A 19,177-nucleotide genomic window follows, 5' to 3' on the forward strand; every position below is an offset into this window, starting at 1 on the left:
CCTGCCTCAGCAGGACACGCCCCGCCCAAGCCAATGACTGTGATGTCAACAGAAGAGTGCATGCCCTGTCCCAGGCGCTCTGCGCATGTGCAGTCGCTGCCCACACTCTGGTTGTTCCCAGGCTGTGTCTCCACAGCACGCGGCAGGCCTCGGGGTTCCGCGGTGGCACAGGGGAAGGGGCGGTGCTCAGCGCGGGTCAGGAGGGGAGGCTGAGCCCCTGCAGGTATGCCCGAGGTCGCTCTGTGGGGGTCAGGCCAAGGCTGGGACAGTGGGGTCTCAGAAACTGGGCGGAGTCGGGCCTTGGGAGCCGCCACCGTTTCCAGGGGTCGGGAAAGGGTCAGGTCACGGCCTTGTGAGGGGCTGGGTAGTGGGGGGTCAGGGGAAGGTTGAGGAGGGCATCGGGTGTGGCCTGAGGAGGGCCTTGCACAGTCTTTATCGCTGAGCACCACCAGGTGAGAATTGTGGAGTGTAGTGACCTAATCTTACCTCCTCAGAACCCAGGGGTCAAAAGGTAAATTAATGTCCTTCCTCCTTCATCCTCCAACCTGGTCTTAAAGGACAGTTAAAGAGAACAAAGTAAATTGAAACCACAAATTGAGCACTCAGCATTAAATTTTACTAGAGAACCTATTCAGGCCAAGTTTGGAGATGAAAAATGGGACTTTTATTAAAGATGAAAACTGGGACTCATTCATGCTCTATGTTATGAAAGTGATATAATGCCTCTGACTGGCTGCTGCTCTCTGGGTTTCCTATTAGTCTTTGTGTAAAAACCCCAGGCTGGTTTCTGCTCATATGTGGATTTCAGGTTCATGGCATCTAGTTGTTTTTGCAACATATAAGAAGTTGCCAATTTGGGATTATGGTGCCCAGTTGTTATTTTAGTAGAAGTTAGTTTTTTGCCACTGTCAGCAGAGTAGATGGTCACATGAGAGTTCATTAAGGCCTAATTGAATTTTACACTAGGCCCAAGTCATGGTTTGAGGGCATAGTGAATTCCAGAACACTGTATTAGATTTGTGACAAAGACATAATATCAGGATGGTACATGAAAATGTATTCAAAGTTATCTAATTCCTCCTTATTTTAAAAATCATAAAATTGAAACTAAGTCCCTAGGTTCCTGAGTTGTGGAAGCTGAGGTAGACCTGAAGTCTCCAGGTCCACTGTTGTTTATCATACTGAAGTTAAAACAACCTTTTTGGAAAAGTGATTTTGAGAATCTGAAGTTTAGGGAGAAGAAACATCTCATTGTTGAGAGCTCTCAAAAGACTTTCTAAGCTTGTGAAATTTAGTATATTAACAGGAAAAATTGTTCTGGCATGTAACCGCAAAATCATTCCATGTCAACGAATATTTCTCTTCAATATCATTTGTAATATCAGTGTAGGGTTCCATCATTGGATATATTATACACCTTACATAACTAATTATTTGATGTTTATATTTTAAATTCTTTTGTGTTATTTACTATAAACAGACATAATTTTTAAAGCAAACAGTAGGAAGTAAATGCTTCAATTAACTCAATAAAAATGTCCCAGGTTCATCAAGATTATGTCAGAATCACCCATGGAGAGATGAACATTCATCATGGCCCTTCTTAATTGCATATGAAAAGTCAAAGATATTTTTTTCCAAAGGTTTATTCTTTAGAAAAATGCATGGAAATTTCTCATAGGTGGTTTCTGGAGCTGCAAGATAAAGTCCTATGACTCCTGTCAGCTTCCCCTTCCCTGGCTTCATAGTTTCTACCTTTTCCCTGGAGCATCAGAAATGAATAAATTCCAGGTGAGTTGTTTAACCCTCATTTTGTATCATAGTGTGTGTATATTTTAGTAAGTTTTATGAAAGAATGCCCATAAAAGTGAAAATAGTTAAAAATCACCTTCAGTGAAAGTATTGTTTAAATAGCCAGTAATTCTCAAACTGTGGTCTCTAGTCCCCAGGAATGTTTCCAGAGTTCTGTGAGGTCAAGATCATTTTTGTAATATGAAAATGCTAACTGTTGACATTTGTTTTAATGGTGCAAAAGCAATAATGAATAGATTGCTGCTGTTGGGCATAAAGCAAGGCAGTGACACTACTCTTTCCTTATGTTTTTTTATGTAAAAATTTTTAATTTTCTATATAGCAAGATACACCATAAAAAGGTTAAAAATCATGTGATGATACTTGCTTATGTATCCAGAGTATGTCTTTGGAAAATACACAGAGAAAACTGTTAATATTGGATACCTCCAGAGATGGGAACTGGGTGTTTGAAGGAGGACGTGAGGATAGTTAGAAGGATTGGAGGAAACTCTTTTTATTGCACACCCTTTTGTGAATTCTTATATTTAATTCCTTCCAGAAGTCTCTGCTGAACATGCTGTAGTTCATCCTCAGGGTTAGCTGTATAGATTATGCCACAAGACTTATACATAGTAGACCAAAAATATTTCTGACCTTCATCTATGATGGTCTTTACTTTCTTTATTTCTGTGTCTGGTATTTTTCTGTGTATTGGTCTGTTTCAAGAAGTTAGTAGATACGATGGATCCCACAGAAGACTTGTTCTTCAGCTAGAGACCTTCTTGTATTGACTGAAGGCACACTGAAGATGGGATAGACAATGGGCTCAGAAGAAACTCTCTTCTTGCTTTCACTAGGAGGATCCTTTGAAGGAAAATGCTTACTTTCATCAAGTTTACATTCTCTTGAAGAAACTGATGAATCCTTCATTAATTTTTCTTCATTTTTACTTCTTGAACTCAATAGCTGAATGGTCCGTTCCTTTCCTAGCAACAAGCACTCTGGTACTTGCCTTGTCATAAAAGTTTTTCCTTCACTGACAGTCTCTAAATCAGAATCTTCAGTCACTTTGGATTTATTCTTTTGGGTGAATTCCAGTAATGATTTATTTTCCAGAGACAATTTCTTGAAAGAGGATTTTTTTCTATTAACAAAAAATGTTGCTCCAGCCTGGAGTGTAACTTGTGGTTTTATTTTTTGGCTTAGAACTCAAGGAGCATTCAGATTATTTATAGATGAATAACAATTATTCTCTTTCTCCACAGATGGCTCAGAGGTCACTCTATTGTGTGAGGAATTTTTAGAATTCTTTGTCACAGGCTTGATGCACTTATAATTTGGTTGGCACTTAGCAGTTAAACTCTTCTGTGTTTCTTTGTTCATCTCCTTGGACCAGATAGGTTTTACCTGTATTTTTTTCATCATACTAGGTAAAGGTTTATCTTCATTATTAGTTTTTAGACAAGTGGGTCTACTCTCTTTTACCAGCTTTCTCTGTAATGGATTGAGGTACCACTTATCTTTGAGGTAAAAGAATAGAGTGGACACAGGTTTAAATGGTGGTCCTTGATTTGTAGATGGAAATCTATTTTTTTGTTGTTGTTGGAAATTATGTATAAATCAGACTTGAAATGAAGTGGCCTTGTTGAAAACAATGCACCTCTTCCTCATTTTTGTCACTGCTTTGGATAATGTGCTTTTTATTAGGTCATTGAAATATATTTTCAGAAAATTCCAAAATTAATTTCTTTGATGGAATGTCTGATAATAGATGATCACAGCTTGAAGAATATTATTTCCTTTTCATTGGGAAAGCTGCCATCTTCTAAGTTGAACACCTGTGACTCAGAGCCAGAACACTTCCCTTATGGCTTTTATTTTGCTTTTTTTATTAGAGAAGTTGTGAGTTTACAGAACAATCATGCTTAAGTACAGGATTCCAGTGTACCATCCCACCACCAAAACATTGCATTGGTGTGAAACATTTGTTAGAATTGATGATAGCACTTTTTTGTAATTGTACTTCTTTTTAAACAGTTGTTAGTTTGTTAGAATTGATGATAGATTATTAAAATAGTACTATTAACTATCGTTCATCATTTACATTAGGTGCATTTTTTCCATATCCCACCCTATTGCTAACACCTTGTATTAGTTGTACATTTGTTATAATTCATGAACAAACATACTTAAACTTACACAATGAACTATAGTCCATGGTATACAGTATGGTTCACTGTGTTATGCAGTCTGATCTTTGATCTTTTACTTTTTATTCTCATAATGTATACAACATAATGTTTCCCATTTTAACCACATTCACCCATAAAATTCAGTGCTGTTAACCACACTCACAATAACATGCTATCATCATCACTGTTACTGGACAAAGGCAGTGGATTCTTTTGCCCAATGCAGCAAATGACCAATTTCTGAGATGCCAGGGTTTCAAAGAGAGAAAAAGTATATTGTAGTACTTCTGATTTATACTATCAAAAAATGGACAGGTTTTAGGATAATGAGCACCATGGCACCAGCTGATGCAATAAGAGGTGATCTAATTATTCATCATGCACAGATTGATTACATGCTTAGTCACAGAACATATGTAAGAAAATTGTCTTAATATGCTGGGCATGATTTTTAGTATTATAATGAAATATAGGTGACTTGTAAGTTGAAATCTAAGCTACTGTACAGGTCCGGTGGGCCCATTTTGGTTTGATTCAGTTTTGGCTATCAAGATAACTTTGAACTTTGGGTAGATTACTTCTGGTCTGACTCAAGACCCTTCATTAGTAAACATTAGGGGTTGTCTTTATAAATCACAGGACTCTAAATCAGATAAATGGTTCCAACTGAAGGTTAATCACAAGGTTTTTACAATCACAAGGGTACAAAAAAAGGTTACACAATCTTTATCAGGGAACAAGTTAGTTAGGTAATGATTTCAGCTATTTCCCTCTGACTATTCCAATACACCAGAAAGCAAAAAGGTATTACTATATAGTTATTCAGTAACCATAATCATCCCTTAAATCCTAACTTCTTGATTACAATCACCATCCATTTCCAAATCTGTATAGTCAATCTAAATAGAAGTTCTGTACAAATTTAGCATCAACTCCTTATTCTCTAACCACAATCTATGGTAATCTAGATCTAGATCTAGATTTATAGTCTAGATATTGATTATAGGTTAGCTATAGATATAGATTATGGTATATATATATATACACTCTAGATTTCATTATAATCAAACATAAATTATATGTTATAATCTAGGTATAGATTATATGTTAGATTTAGGTTACCTGGTAACCTGTAATCTAGATTCTAACTGTGAGTTTGTTTGTAATAGATTGTATCAGCAAGATCATACAATATTTTATTTTTTGTGTGTCTGGCTTATTGCACTCAGCATAGTGTCCTCAGTTTCATCCATGTTGTCGCATACATCAGGACTTCATGCCTTTTGATGGCTGACTAATACTCCATCGTGTGTGCATATACCCATTTTGTTTACTAGTTCATCAGTTGATTGACACTTGGGCTGCTTCCATCTTTTGACTTCCATCTTTTGGCAATTGTGAATAATGACACTGTGAAACAATGATATGCAAATATCTGATTGAGTCCCTGCTTTCAGTTCTTCTGGGTATACCTTGTAGTGGGATTGCCAGGTCTATAGTAATTCTCAGTTTAACTTCCTGAAAAACTGCCAAACTTTCTTCTATAGCAGCTGCACCATTTTATATTCCCATCAGCAATGAATGAGTGTTCTTATTTCTCCACACCCTCTCCAACACTTTAAGTTTTCTGTTACTGTTTTTTAATAGTAGCCATTCTAGTTGGTGTGAAATGATATCTCATTGTGATTTTGATTTGCATTTCCCTAATAGCTAGTGATGTTGAACATTTTTTCATGTGCAGTTTTAGCCTTTTGTATGTCTTCTTCGGAGAAATGTCTTTTCAAGTCTTTTGCCTATTTTTGAAATGGGTTGTTTGTCTTTTTATTTTTGAGTTATAAGATTTCTTTATATACTCTGGATATTAAATCTTTATCAGATATATGGTTCCCAGATATTTTCTCTCATTGAGCAGGTGACCTTTTCATTTTTGTGACAGTCTTTTGATGTCCAAAAATTTTAAGTTTCAATTTATTTTTCCTTTTGTTAATTGTACTTTGGATGTAAAGTCTAAGAAACCATTGCCTAACACAAGATCCTGAAGATGCTTCCCTGCATTTTCTTCAAGGAGTTTAATAGTCCTGATTCTTATATTTAGTCTTTGATTCATTTTGAATTAATTTTTTATATGGTGTGATAAAGGGGTGATCTTTCATTCTTTTGCATTTAGATATCCAGTTTTTCCAGCATCAATTGTTGAAGAGACTAGTCTTTCCCATGAGAGTGGACTTGGCAGCTGTGTCAAAAAATATTTGGACATAGATGTAAGGGTCTATTTGTGAACTTTCAATTTGATTCCACTGGTTAATATGCCTATCCTTGTACCAATTCCATGCTGTTTTCACAATTGTAGGTTTGTAGTATGTTTTAAAGACAGGAAGCATGAGTCCTCCAACCTCATTCTTCTTTCTCAAGTTGTTTTTGGCTATTCAGAGCCTGTTACTCTTCCAATTAAATTTGGTAATTGGCTTTTCCATTTCTGCAAATTTGGGATGCTGGAATTTTGATATATTGTTGAAAATTCACCTGTTAATTTTTCAGATCTTTAAGACAAGTCTGCCTGTTTTGGCTAAGTACTTTTTAAAACTTGACTTTATTATTATTATTTTCTTTGATTTTGTATGTTGTATGGTGGAGGTTACATTTCATTCTTTTCCATGTGAGTATCCTGTTATTGCAATGGCATTTGTTGAATTTTTTGTTTTTCTTTGTTTACATGTTTTGTTGGGGGGAAGTGCATGAGCCAAGAATTGAACCCTGGTTTCCAGCTTGGTAGGTGTGAATTCTACTACTGAATTACTCTTGCACCCCCCAGCTAAGTACTTTTTAAAAAGAATGACATTGAACATCTTTTTGTGTGCTTATTTGCTATCCATTTGGCTTCTTTTGTAAGTACCTGTTCAAATCTTTTGTCCATTTATTAAATGTCATTTTTTTTACTGTTGAGTTTTGAGAGTTCCTTTTATGTACTGAATGTACATACATTGTCAAATTTGTGATTTGCAAATATTTCCTCACTATTTGTGGCTTCTCTTTTCATTCAACAGTATCTTTATGAGGATGAAAGTTTTTAATTTTGGTTTATTCTGAATCTTCCAAACCATGAATATAAATATCTCTCCATATATTTAGGTTTTTTTTAATTCCTTTTAAAGTTGTTTGGTAGTTTTCTATATATTGACCATGCATGTATTTAGTTCTATTAATACTTAAGTACTTGATTTCTTTTGCTGCTTTTGTAAATTATACTTGTTTTTGTTAGTGTATAGAAATACTGTTCACTGTTTAAAAACACTAAACTCAAATTCTTTGACTTTGGTGAATTCACTTATTAGTTCCAGGAGTTGTTTGGAAGATTCCTTAGGATTTTCCTCATCATTAAATATAATCTATAAGCATATAGTTTTACCTTTTCCTTTCTAATCTGTATGCTTTGTTTTCTTTTATCTATTTCACTGGGTAGGATTTTACTTCCTCCCTTCCAATCTGTATACTTTTTTCCCTTACTTATTTCACTGGCTAGGATTTTCAGTATGATGTTGAATAGAAGTGCTGCAAGTGTGCATATTTACTTTTCTCCTTACCTTAGGGGTAAAAATTCAGCCACTCAGCATTAAATATGATAGTAGGTATAGAGTTTTTTGGTAAATGCCTTTTATCTGGTTAAAGAAGTTCCTTTCTTTTGCTTATTTTGTTGTGGGTTTTCATCTTGAGGGAATATTAAATTAAAAAATGTTTTATTTTGAAATATGTTCACATTTACAGAACAGTTACAAAATATAAAAGTTCCATACAGAGAACTTTGACTAATCCCATCCCCTAGATACCCAGATCCTCTAATTTTAACATTTTGCCACATTTGTATATCATTCTGTTTATAACTCCATCTATCTCTGCATCTCTGTCACTCTGCCTATTTTTAGTCCATTTTCTCAACATGTGCATTTCCTAAAAGCAAAGGTATTCATTTACATAACCACCTGAAGTACAATTAGCAAGTTCAAGACATTTAATATTGATATAAAGCTTACAGTCTATGTTCCATTTTTTTCATATATCCCTTGAGCCTTTTCTCATCTCCAGTTAGACCCCATCTAGGATCGCATATTGAATTTAATTGTTACTGTCTCTTTAGTTCCTATTTCTTTTATTAAATTGTGGGAACACTATAGAGGATAAACTTTCCATCTTAACCACTCCCCAACATATTCAGTGGGATTAATCACATTCACAATATTCACAATACCCTCACCACCTTCCCTTACTAAATCCTTCCAACTCCCAGATAGAAACTGTACACCCATTATGCATTAACTCTCCATTCCCTTACCCCTAGACATCTGTATTCTAAATTTGACTCTATTATGACTTTGTGTATTCTTGCATGTATTTTTTATAGTTAACATAGATCTTAAATTTAACATCCTAAATTTATAACAATCTTGTTTGCTTTGATTCCAATTCAACTTAAATAGTATACACAAACTTCCTTTTTCTTGCTGTCCTCCAATCTTTCTGTAATTTTTGTAATAGATCTTGTTTATTCAAGTCCCAAGTCATGATTTATCATTAAATTTTATGCATTTGCCTTTTAGATGCTGTAGAAAGTAAAAAAAATAGCTACAAACCAAAAATACATTAATACTGGTTTTTATACTTACCTGTGTTTTTACTCTTACTGGAGATTTTATTTCTGGATATAGCTTCAATCTATTGCCTAGTGTGTTTTCCTTCCTGTAGGATCTCTTATAGGGCCATCTAGTGGTGATGAATTTTTTACTTTTGCTTATGTGGGAATGTTTTAATCCCTCCCTCTTTTCTTAAGGACTTTTTCCAGATGTAGAATTCTTGGTTGGCAATTTTCTGCTTCCAGAGTGTTAAATATGTCATCCCATTGCCTTCTTGCTTCATGGTTTCCAGTGAGAAACTGGCACTTAATCTTACTTAGGCTCCCTTTTATGTGATGTATTGCATCTCTTTTGTGGCTTTCAGAATTCTCTTTTTCTTTTGCATTTGGCAGTTTGATTATAATAGTCACCGCATGGATCTATTTTGGTTTATGCAGTTTGGAATTTGTTGAGCATCTTGGATGTGTATACTCATATATTCATTAAATTTGGGAAGTTTTAATATATTATTTCTTTCAATAGTCTCTCTTCCCCTTTTATTTTCTTCTGGACTACCACAATGTGGATATTGGTTTGCTTTGTGGTGTCCCACAGGTTCCTCAGGCTTTGTTCACTTTTCTTCATTCTTTATTCTTTCTTTTCTCAGACTGAATAATTTCAATTACTTTATCTTCACATTCATTAATTGTTTTTTCTGCCAGCCCCATCTGTTCTGGAACACCTCTAGGGAATTTTTAAATTTGTTATTGTGTTCTTCAGTTCTGTTTGGTGCCTTGTCATAATTTTCATCTTTCTATGGATATTCTCCTTTTGTTAGTCTTTTCCTGATTTCCTTTGCTCATTGTCCATACTTTTTTCAGCTCTTTGAGCAAATTTAGGTTTCTTGAAATCTTGTCTGGTATATCCCAGGCCCAGTCCTCCTCATGGATGGTTTCTAATGTCTTAATCATCTCTTTTACCTAAGCCATTGTTTCCTGTTTCTTTGTATGTTTTCTAATTGATTGTTGAAACTTGGACATTTTAGTATTTTAATGTGTTATGACTAGAATTTAGGTTCTGAGCCATCTAAATTGTATCAGCTCTTGTTATCACAGAGCTTTCCTTGACTTTGCAGAATAACTTGTTCTAGTGCTTTCCTTTGGGTTTATCCATACAGTGAATTTAGAGAATAGCTCAAGGCCAAAGTTGAGTGGCTTCGCTTATCCTGTTTGTTCATTATTCTTGCCTCAGGCATGTGCTTGTGGCCCAAGGAAGTCCCCTATTTACAAAGATATGAATGTCCCCTCTAACCTAGAAAGCAGTGTGCTTATGGTCCCAGGCATTGTATTGTATGTCCTGTAGCTAGCAATCCTTTGCCCCAGCAGCTACAAATTGACTATTCTATAGCTTTCTGTAGAAGAGTTCTGAGAACTGCCTTCTACATACAGGGCAAGTTTTGAAATGGTGAGCCTGCATCAGTTGTCCTTATTCAGTCCCTCAGACTGCTACCAGAAGATTGGTATAGAATACTTGTTCCAAGTTTATGCAGGAGGGTTATGTTGCTACCACAGAACCAAGTCTAGGAATGAGGTAGAGAAAGGTTGGGGGAGGGGCTAGTCAGGGTGCCCTGAGATCCTACCATTTTTAAGTTGCCATCCTCTTCATTCAGCACTCATCCTGTTACTGAAATCTTTTAAATGTTTTTTGGGCTTTGAGAAATATATCTCTGCAAGTTTTTACTGATTGTTCAGATTTTCTATGGAAGGAGGGAACCCTGAAGCTTTTCTCTCTGCCCTCTTGATCAGGGCAGGGTTTGGAAATCGAATTTTGCTAAATAAATTTTCTGCATTTATGGGTCTTTGTTCTGCATCTTTTGAGATGATGTATGTTTTCTTTAGTTTGAGTTTGTTAACACAGCCATTTACTCAGGGTACTAAAAACAGGGCAACTGGCGTCACCCTGGCCACCTGTATTCATCACAGTCATTGCTTTCCACAGTATCCCCCAGGGCAGTGGTAGCTTAGTTCCATTCTCACTGTTAAATAAAATGAAATGGTTACCTGCACTGGGGACCATTTCTGAGAGAAGATGTTCCAGAATACAAAAACAATTCACCTCCAGGGACTCTCTGAGAAAATGGAACAATCCAGTTGTCGTCCAGGAGAGAGAGCTATCAGAATGGAGGAGCCCACCACATCAGTCACTCTATACCTGCTGCACCTCACTCCACTGTGGAAGATCCTCTCCCCTAGGTAAAGTAGAAAAGGAAAGCCAGCCCATCAGAGCATTTCTTCACTTGCTTCCTCATCCTCGCTATTTAAGCATAACTTTTCCACTATCTCAGTTGAGCTTCCTTCTACTTTCTGAATGGGTTGCTGCCCAGTTGACGAATCCTTCAATAAAGCACTTAGATCCTAAGATGGAGAAAAAAATGTTCTTTTAATACTCCCTTCCCTCTCTGCCTTGGCCAGAAGTTTCCAGTGATCTAGTGGTGTGGGTGGAGGGGTCAGGACAGTAGAGACAAAACTGTACAGACAGCAGTCTTCCCCCATTTGGGTAGGGGCAGGCACACCCCACCACATGGGGTGAGGGCAGACTGGGATCTGGGAGCAGTGGGATGGGGTAGCCCCTGAACACAGCCACTTGCCACATGGCCTCAGCACACAGCAGCTGCAGGTAGGCATGTTTGATGGTGCTTTCTCAGTAGCCATGCCCCTCCCTGGGAGGGGACTGACTGAGAGCCTAAAGACCTGCCCAAAGCCCAGGGAGAAGACAATAACCTGCTCACTGCCAGTGACTCGAGGGCCCCACATAATACATCACATGCTAAACAATAAATCTTGGACTTCTTCCTCAGTCTGACTCTGCCCCAGGCTTCCTAATATGCATGTAGTTACTCTACTCCAAACTCTAGATGTTTCCTCATCCTTTATCTCCCTGCATAGAGTGTCATCTACTCTATGTGTCCCAATACCCATGGAGCAATTTCTTCTTTCGATCTCTTTTTCCCTCCCCCAACCCCTCCCAGCCACTAGTTTGTTTTCTGTCTTTTAGATGTAACTATTTTGTGTATTTCATGTTAATTGATTCATATAGTATGTGGCCTTTTATGTTTGACTTCTTTCATTTAGCATAATGTTTTCACGTTTCATCCACATTATAGCATGTATCAGTACTTCATTCCTTTTTATGGCCAAATAATACTTCATTGTATTTATACATCTCATTTTATTTATCCATTCATCAGTTGTTTCTACCTTTTAGCTATTATAATAGTGTTGCTGTGAGCATTTGTGTAAAAGTGTTTGTGTACCTCTACCATTTTTGTTTTGAAGTCAAATTTCTAGGTCATATAATAAATCTAAGTATAATCTGTTCAGACACTGTCAAGTAGTTTTCTGCAGAGAATACTAATTTCCCCAAACTCTTTGTCACCAGTTGCACATTCCCTATCCTGCAGGGAAATTCTGATTCTTGCCACAAAGCCCACTTTGCAGCAACTGAAGAAAGGCAGATCTAATGCATCAGATGGAACCCAGCCATGGTCTACTGACTGTGAATGGACTGAAGGAGGATTTATAATGGGGACTACAGAGGTGCCAGAGCATGAGAAAGGCCAGTACTTCCAACTTATGTTGCAGAACTTCCCCATAATCTTTATTATTATTATTATTATTATTATTATTATTATTATTGCCATTACTATCATATATTCTGTGAAAATTAACTTATAGCTAAACAAACAAATGAAACTTGAAAAGAATGCACAATTAATGGTAAGTCTTCTTCCTATCCTACTACTTGGACCTTCAACTCTATTCCACTCTCAGACATCACTTATCAGTTTCTTGTGTCTCCTTCCATAGATGTATAATTTACACTTAAGCTTAAGCCCATGTCTCATTATACATTCTATGTCTTGCACATTTTAAGATTTAGCTTTTTATTTAAATTATTGTGCAGCTCAATTATGAAATTACATTTTCTTAGAGATAATTCTACACTTGTACATATAGCCCTATAGGCAAAATCTCATGAAAAATCCAAGCCAGAGTTCTTTTGGAAGTGAAAGGAGGTGGTGTTGCTCATGCCAGGATGAGGATATAAGCAGCACCTCCTAGATAAATGGGTGCAACACACTCCTAGATCTACCAATCCTTTTAACAGCTATATCCATCATCCGAAGCATGAAAGTAACTAAATTTGACTGATTTCTAGAATGGTTGCTGATTTTGTTAGTGCAATAAATATCCATGAATGTATGCCTTTGCATGCATACAACAGTATGAGAGCATACTGTTCTCAGTACCTAATGTGTTATGTCACTGATTCTTATAATCCCCTTTGATGAATCTCTGCAGTAGGTACTGATATACTCCCTGGGTCACAGATGAGGCCTCTGAATATTCCAAATATGAGAACTGACCCAGGTCTTATTGTTGGTGAGTCAGTGAACAAAGGATTAGCCAAAGGCCCTGCATGGCTAAAATGACCAAATATCCCACTTTGCCTGGACAGTCCTGGATTATGCCTGTTGTCTCAGATAATTATTGATAATTATTGCACTTTCATTTCTTTTTTTTGGCATGGGCAAGCTCTCAGAATTGAACCCAGCTCCAGCATGGCAGGCTAGAATTCTGCCACTGAGCTATGGGTGCACCACCCTCCATTTCCATTTGAAAAAACTTTTTATTGTAGTAGCATATACACAACTTAAACATCTCCTTTTACCCACTTGCAAGTGTACAATTCAGAGGATTAATGATGTTCACAATATTGTGCTACTATCACCAGTATCCACTATCCCAACATTATCATCATTTCCAACTATGCATCCATTAAGTAATACTTCCCCAACCTATAATCTACTTTCAGTCTCATTCTAGGTATTTCATATATGTGAGTTCACAGAATATATGGTTCCTCTCTTGGATTATTTGTCTTGGTTCTCAAATTAGAATTGGCAAAAACTACACTGATTCTTCATCACATAGAATGGTGTCTGCAGGCTATCAGTGTTTGGCATGTGCTGGTGAATAAGTGAAGTAACCAAAGAATGGCTTTGAATAATTACTATCTTCTAGACTATCTCAGTCCAATTCCACTTGAAACAAGACAATGTTCATGGTATCCACTCACAGTCTGTGTCTCATTCTTTGAAATGAAGAGTGGAAGATTTGGTCCCTTTATCATTTTTCTTCATTTTTAAGACTAATTCTGCTTAGCAGAGATATCATTTCATATTGCATTACTGGATTCTGTTTTCTTGTATTTTAACTAAATTTCCCATCTATATTCACAAATAATTGAAATATGCCTTCTATCTTTATTTCTAGAGGGCACACCCCACTTCATTTTACTTCTTTCTTCTTTTTAAAAAATATTTCTTAATAATACAGAATAAGAGAAGCATAAAAATACACAACCACATACCATTATTTATATTGAACAGTTTCAGTTGGCTGTATCTGCTTTCTCATATTTCTTTTAAAATAATATTTAAACCAGTAAGATTTCAATCCTTAGCACTTCTGTAGGCATACTTAAAACTAAATAAACTTTTTCTTACTGCATTCCTACTCATATTACCACAATCATTGGACACATCTATGGGATTATTTTCTCAAACCAGAATCCAATAAAGGACTGTGCATTGCACTTAGTTATGATGGCAGAGTCCAAGTACAACACACAAGCATGGGAAGGCACTGGAAATGCCAGCACTTACAGAACAACCCTCTCCCATGGTCTTATACCAGATAGGCTTTATTAGCAAGCAGGCATTTGAAGAAGTGGATCAGAAGGGTGATGATCGATGTAGTCCTGGGTTTATTGTGCATGCACAGAATGTGGTCCTCCTGGGTATCCTGCACATGTGCTGCTCTGCCATTTTATGGGCTCCCCTTCTGGGCCTAAAGCCATGGGGGAGGTAATCTGGGACATTCCCAGATTTTGCAGTGACTTCAGGAACCTGGTTCTCACCAATGAGGAAGAAGACATCAGGGCTGGGACAAAGGAGGGAGTGGCCTGCAGAGTTCCTGTTGCAGGCAGCCCCAGAGGGTGGGCTAGAAGTTGCCACAGTGAGACCCCAGGCATGTGTGCATGAGGCCCAAAGGGGAGGAGTGATGGGACAGGGGATGAGTGTGGACTGTGTGGTTGTGGATTATGCATGTTCTGCCCATGTGCTGGGCAGGCAGCCCATCCCTGAAGCCTCAGAAGGAGGGCACATATGCTTGTGTGACATTGTGCTGCATTGTTTGTGGACAGGGCAGGGCTGTGGGGAGAATGCTTGTGCTAAGTGTGTCCTGCATTGCTGTGGGGGCCAGGGCCTGTGCTTTTAAGCCTTAGATTCCTGTTTTGAGAAAGGAGAGTATTCATACTTCTTCATGGGGGTGCTTATAGAACTGAAAAACAAAGGCACATTGTGGTCTGTATAGCTATGTTGTAAAGTGGTATAAAATAAGAATCAGAAATATGAATTAAGTACAAATAACTAATTAAATTAAAATATAAATGAGAGCTGATGCAGACCAGTGAAGTGATATTCTCAGGTAAAACAATTGTTCTAGTCTACCAAAACTGCCAGAATGCAACACTGCAGAGATGGATTGGCTTTTAATTAAAGGGGATTTATTTAGTTAAAAATACAGTTCTTCAGAGGAAAGGCTGCTAATTTTCAATTGAGGTTCTTTCTAACATGGGAAGAGACAGGATGCTCTCTACTGGCCTTTGCTCCAGCACTCTGGGTTCCAACAACTTTCCCTGGGATGATTCCTTTCTGCACCTCCAAAGGCCTGGGCTGAGCTGTGAGTGCTGGGATGAGGTATACTGAGCTGCTTGGGCTGTGCTATGTTGAGCTCTCTAATTTAAGCCACTTAAATCAAGCATCATTCATTGCAGCACGCATGCCTCCTAGCTGACTGCAGATGTAATCAATGACAGATGAGCTTCACATACTATTAGCTCATGTCCACAGCAACAAAACTAGATACCTCCACCTGGCCAAGCTGACACCTGAAACTAACTACCACTACACCCAAACCCTTTAGGGCAGTAGGATTAAAATCTATATCTGTTTTGCTCCAAATCTCTAGCTCTTCTTAACCTACCTACTGAAAACCCAATATCATGTGTTCTCCCCAGCATTCAACACAGGAAGATAACCCAAGATCTGCAAAGAGATAGCTGTGAAGCATGCTTGGTGTTTATTGTACTTTAAGCCAATTTCTAAGATTTCTTGGTCTTTTCTCAGAGTTCTTGAGTCAGATTGGCCCCTGGGCTCCTCTCACCCTGTCTAGTTTGTGCATTCAATGGCCCAGTTTGAGTTTATGGAAGATGCATTCCAAGATTCTATGGGACAGTGAGTTCCAAGAGCTGCAGATTTTGGGCCCTGCATGATGGTAAATTAAAAAAAATATATCCTTATTGACAAAACATAACAACATATAAACATGAATGTTCTTAACATGTGAACATTCTATTCTTGGTATATAATCAGTGACTCACAATATCATCACATAGTTGTATATTCATCACCATGATCATTTCTTAGAACATTTGCATCACCAGAAAAAGAAAATAAAAAGAGAAAAGAAAAACTCATACATGCCATATTTACCTGTCTCTCTCATTAACCACTAGTATTTCCATCTATCCAATATATTTTAACCTTTGTTCCACTATTTTTCTATACTCCTTACCACTCCCTTTCATTGATCACTAGTATTTCAATCTACTCAATTTATTTTAACATTTTCCCCCATTTATTTATTTTTAATCCATATGTTTAGTCACCTGTCCATATCATAGATAAAGGGAGCATCAGACACAAGGTTTCACAAACACATGGTCACTTTGTTAAAGTATGTCATTATATAATCATCTTTAAGAAACATGGCTACTGGAACACAGCTCTGCAGTTTCAGGCACTTCCCTCTAACCTCTCTAATACACCATGAACTAAAAAAGGATATCTATATAATCTGTAAGGATAACCTCTCAACTCTGTTTGAAATATCTCAGCCACTGACACTTCATTTTGTCTCATTTCTCTCTTCCTCCTTTTGATCAAGAAGGTTTTCTCAATCCCTTGATGCTGAGTTCCAGCTCATTCTGGGATTTCTGTCCCATGCCAGGGAGGTTTACACCCCTAGGAGTCATGACCCATGTAGAGAGGAGGAGGGCAGTGAGTTTGCTTGTCATGTTGGCTGAGAGAGTGAGGCCACATCTGAGCAACAAAAGAAGTTCTCTGGGGGTGACTCTTAGGCCTAATTTTAAATAGCCTTAGCCTATCCTTTGCAGGGATAAGTTTCATATGAACAAACCCCAATATTGAGGGCTCAGCATATTGATTGGTTCTCTCCACTGCTTGTGAGAATATCAGGAAGTCTTCAAATGGGGAAGCTTTCTTGCCATTCCCCCAAGGGGACTTTGTAAGTACTTCTTTATTCACTGTTTAAATTTCTCTGAAATTTATCAGGGCATCGCACTGGACAAGCCTACAAAATCTCATGCCCTATTCAAGGTTCCATGTACTTATGGTGTTCAGTTAACCTGTCCATATATGTTATATTAGGAAATGCACTAGTCAAAATATAAATTTTATAGCAAATAAACATTTTTTGCTTTAGTCTCACACAGAAGTTGTTTTAAAATATGAATGACCATCTAACTAAATGCAAACTTGTGCTTTTGTCCCAAGCCCTGATTCCCATGTAACAAATCAAATCCTGTGACATAAGAGGGAAGGAACCACTGAAACAAAATCCTACCAAGGAGAGAAACTGTGGCATCTGCAGAGTTTCAGAGCAGAGACATTCCCAGAAAGGAGTAGATCCTGGAGCTGCAGGGCCAAGCAATTCTTTATCCCCTGGGTAAGTAAGATGTTACTAGATTCATAAGTCATCAAATTGTGGCAGTGGATGTTTTGGGTAAATTTCAGAAACCAGAGGTGAGCTATGTCTGGAGGACAATTTCCTAGTGTTTGCTTTGACTCAAACTATTTCACATCAGCATTCCCCTGTTTAATACATATAATTGGCTTTAAAATGCTGTCTTTTAAAAAATATACAATGCCTTGATTAATTTGACTTACATTGATATAGTTAAACTATCATTTTAAATATGTAACTTTGCATTCTCTTTATATTTCAGTGTAATTAACCAATTGAGTGAATTTTATATTAAGGATAGATTATGTATGTTTGAGAAAATGTGAACTGCATCTTATTTGATTTATCCTTTAAAAAATAAAGTTTCCTGAATATTAAAAAAAAACTCAATGTAGGTTTGTTTGAAAAATTGGAGGAAAAGAAACAACATGGAGAAGAGTTATTCCAAGTGCTTTATATGGCTCCATGACTAACCTTACAGTAGATCTCTGAGCCACAGTGTGCTTTTCTCCTCTTAGTACATAGTTAGTGAGAAAGAGGCAAGGAGGTTAAGACACATCTTCAGATACACAGATGAGGTCTAGTGACAGGCAAATACTAAAACTCAGACTTCCAAGCTCTAAATGAACTAGATTATACTTTATAGGGTGTGGGCATAGGTAATCCAGCTCATTTTAGTTACTCATGGTTTTAGATCATGGAGTGGAAGGAGCTGGTTGAGAGTAGGGTGGGTCACCTGTGGTGGGAAACATTTTCAGAAAGAAAATTATAAATGTTTCTAATTTCATTTACTTCTTGCTGTCATACTCAGATTCCTTGATCTGACACACCATTATGAATGTAGATTATTCAGTCTATATTCACAGCAACATGTAATTCAGTTCTCATTAATTTTCTATTCCTGCTAACTGTGTTCATTTATAATAGGAGCTAATGTGTAATTTATCCCAGTGAAACCCACAAGAATCATACTATTTTTGAAAGGAAAGTTAAACTTATTCTGTAGTACCTGACTTACAGCATTCTTAGCTTTCTTTTCCAAGATTTTTCTTCAGTCTGCTAGTTTCAGACATGATGGGCAACAGGTTTTAATGGCCACTACTCATGGATGAGATCCCCCAGGAAAACTTCTGTCATTAACATAAGGATCTTGGTAATCTGCAAATCACCTATTCTTCTGTGAATAAGCCACACTAAATAAAAATAAATATCTGTTTCCAAAACTAAGAACAAAATTAAAAAATGTAAAAAATCAACAGAGAGCCAGCCCTCCTCTCCCTCTTTCTCCGCCAGCGGTGCTCCCACCACCAGCCAGCCCTCCTTTTCCCCCTTCTGCTCTGGCAGCGCTCCATCTGCCATCTTATCCTTCCCTTTCTCCTTCTGCTCCAGCGGCTCTCCAACCACCACCGTGCCCTCTTCTGCCTTCACCGGCTCCTCCGCCACTGTCCTCGACAGCCTTGCCACTCTCATCTTTCCTCCTCCAGAACAGCTACTGGGGTAGTGGAGATGATACAGAGCAGCTCCCAGAGCCACGACAGAGATCAAAGGGATGGCATACCCCATCCTGGAATGGCTGACTGTCTGGGAGAATGAGCTCTGGTGAGATTGCCGAGGGGCGTAGGCTTTCACAGGTGGGATGGTAAGTGGCCAGAGTCCCTCCCTTCCCCCTTCCCAGGCCGGCTGGCAGAATTGGGCA

At 37.7% G+C, this 19,177-nt stretch overlaps 1 long non-coding RNA gene and 1 pseudogene across 1 annotated transcript; one reads left to right on the top strand and one right to left on the bottom strand.

Annotated features, from left to right (window-relative positions):
- The first annotated feature begins 115 nt into the window (after positions 1-115).
- LOC143679135 (uncharacterized) lies at positions 116-17,454 on the top strand. The gene is made up of 3 exons (XR_013173569.1): positions 116-223; positions 1,682-1,791; positions 17,292-17,454. It is a non-coding gene; the product is annotated as an uncharacterized LOC143679135 (long non-coding RNA).
- LOC143679345 (N-acetyltransferase ESCO2 pseudogene) lies at positions 2,309-3,616 on the bottom strand (annotated as a pseudogene).
- Positions 17,455-19,177: the final 1,723 nt, after the last annotated feature.

This window comes from Tamandua tetradactyla, chromosome 4, assembly GCF_023851605.1.
Source record: "Tamandua tetradactyla isolate mTamTet1 chromosome 4, mTamTet1.pri, whole genome shotgun sequence".
Lineage (NCBI taxonomy): Eukaryota > Metazoa > Chordata > Mammalia > Pilosa > Myrmecophagidae > Tamandua > Tamandua tetradactyla.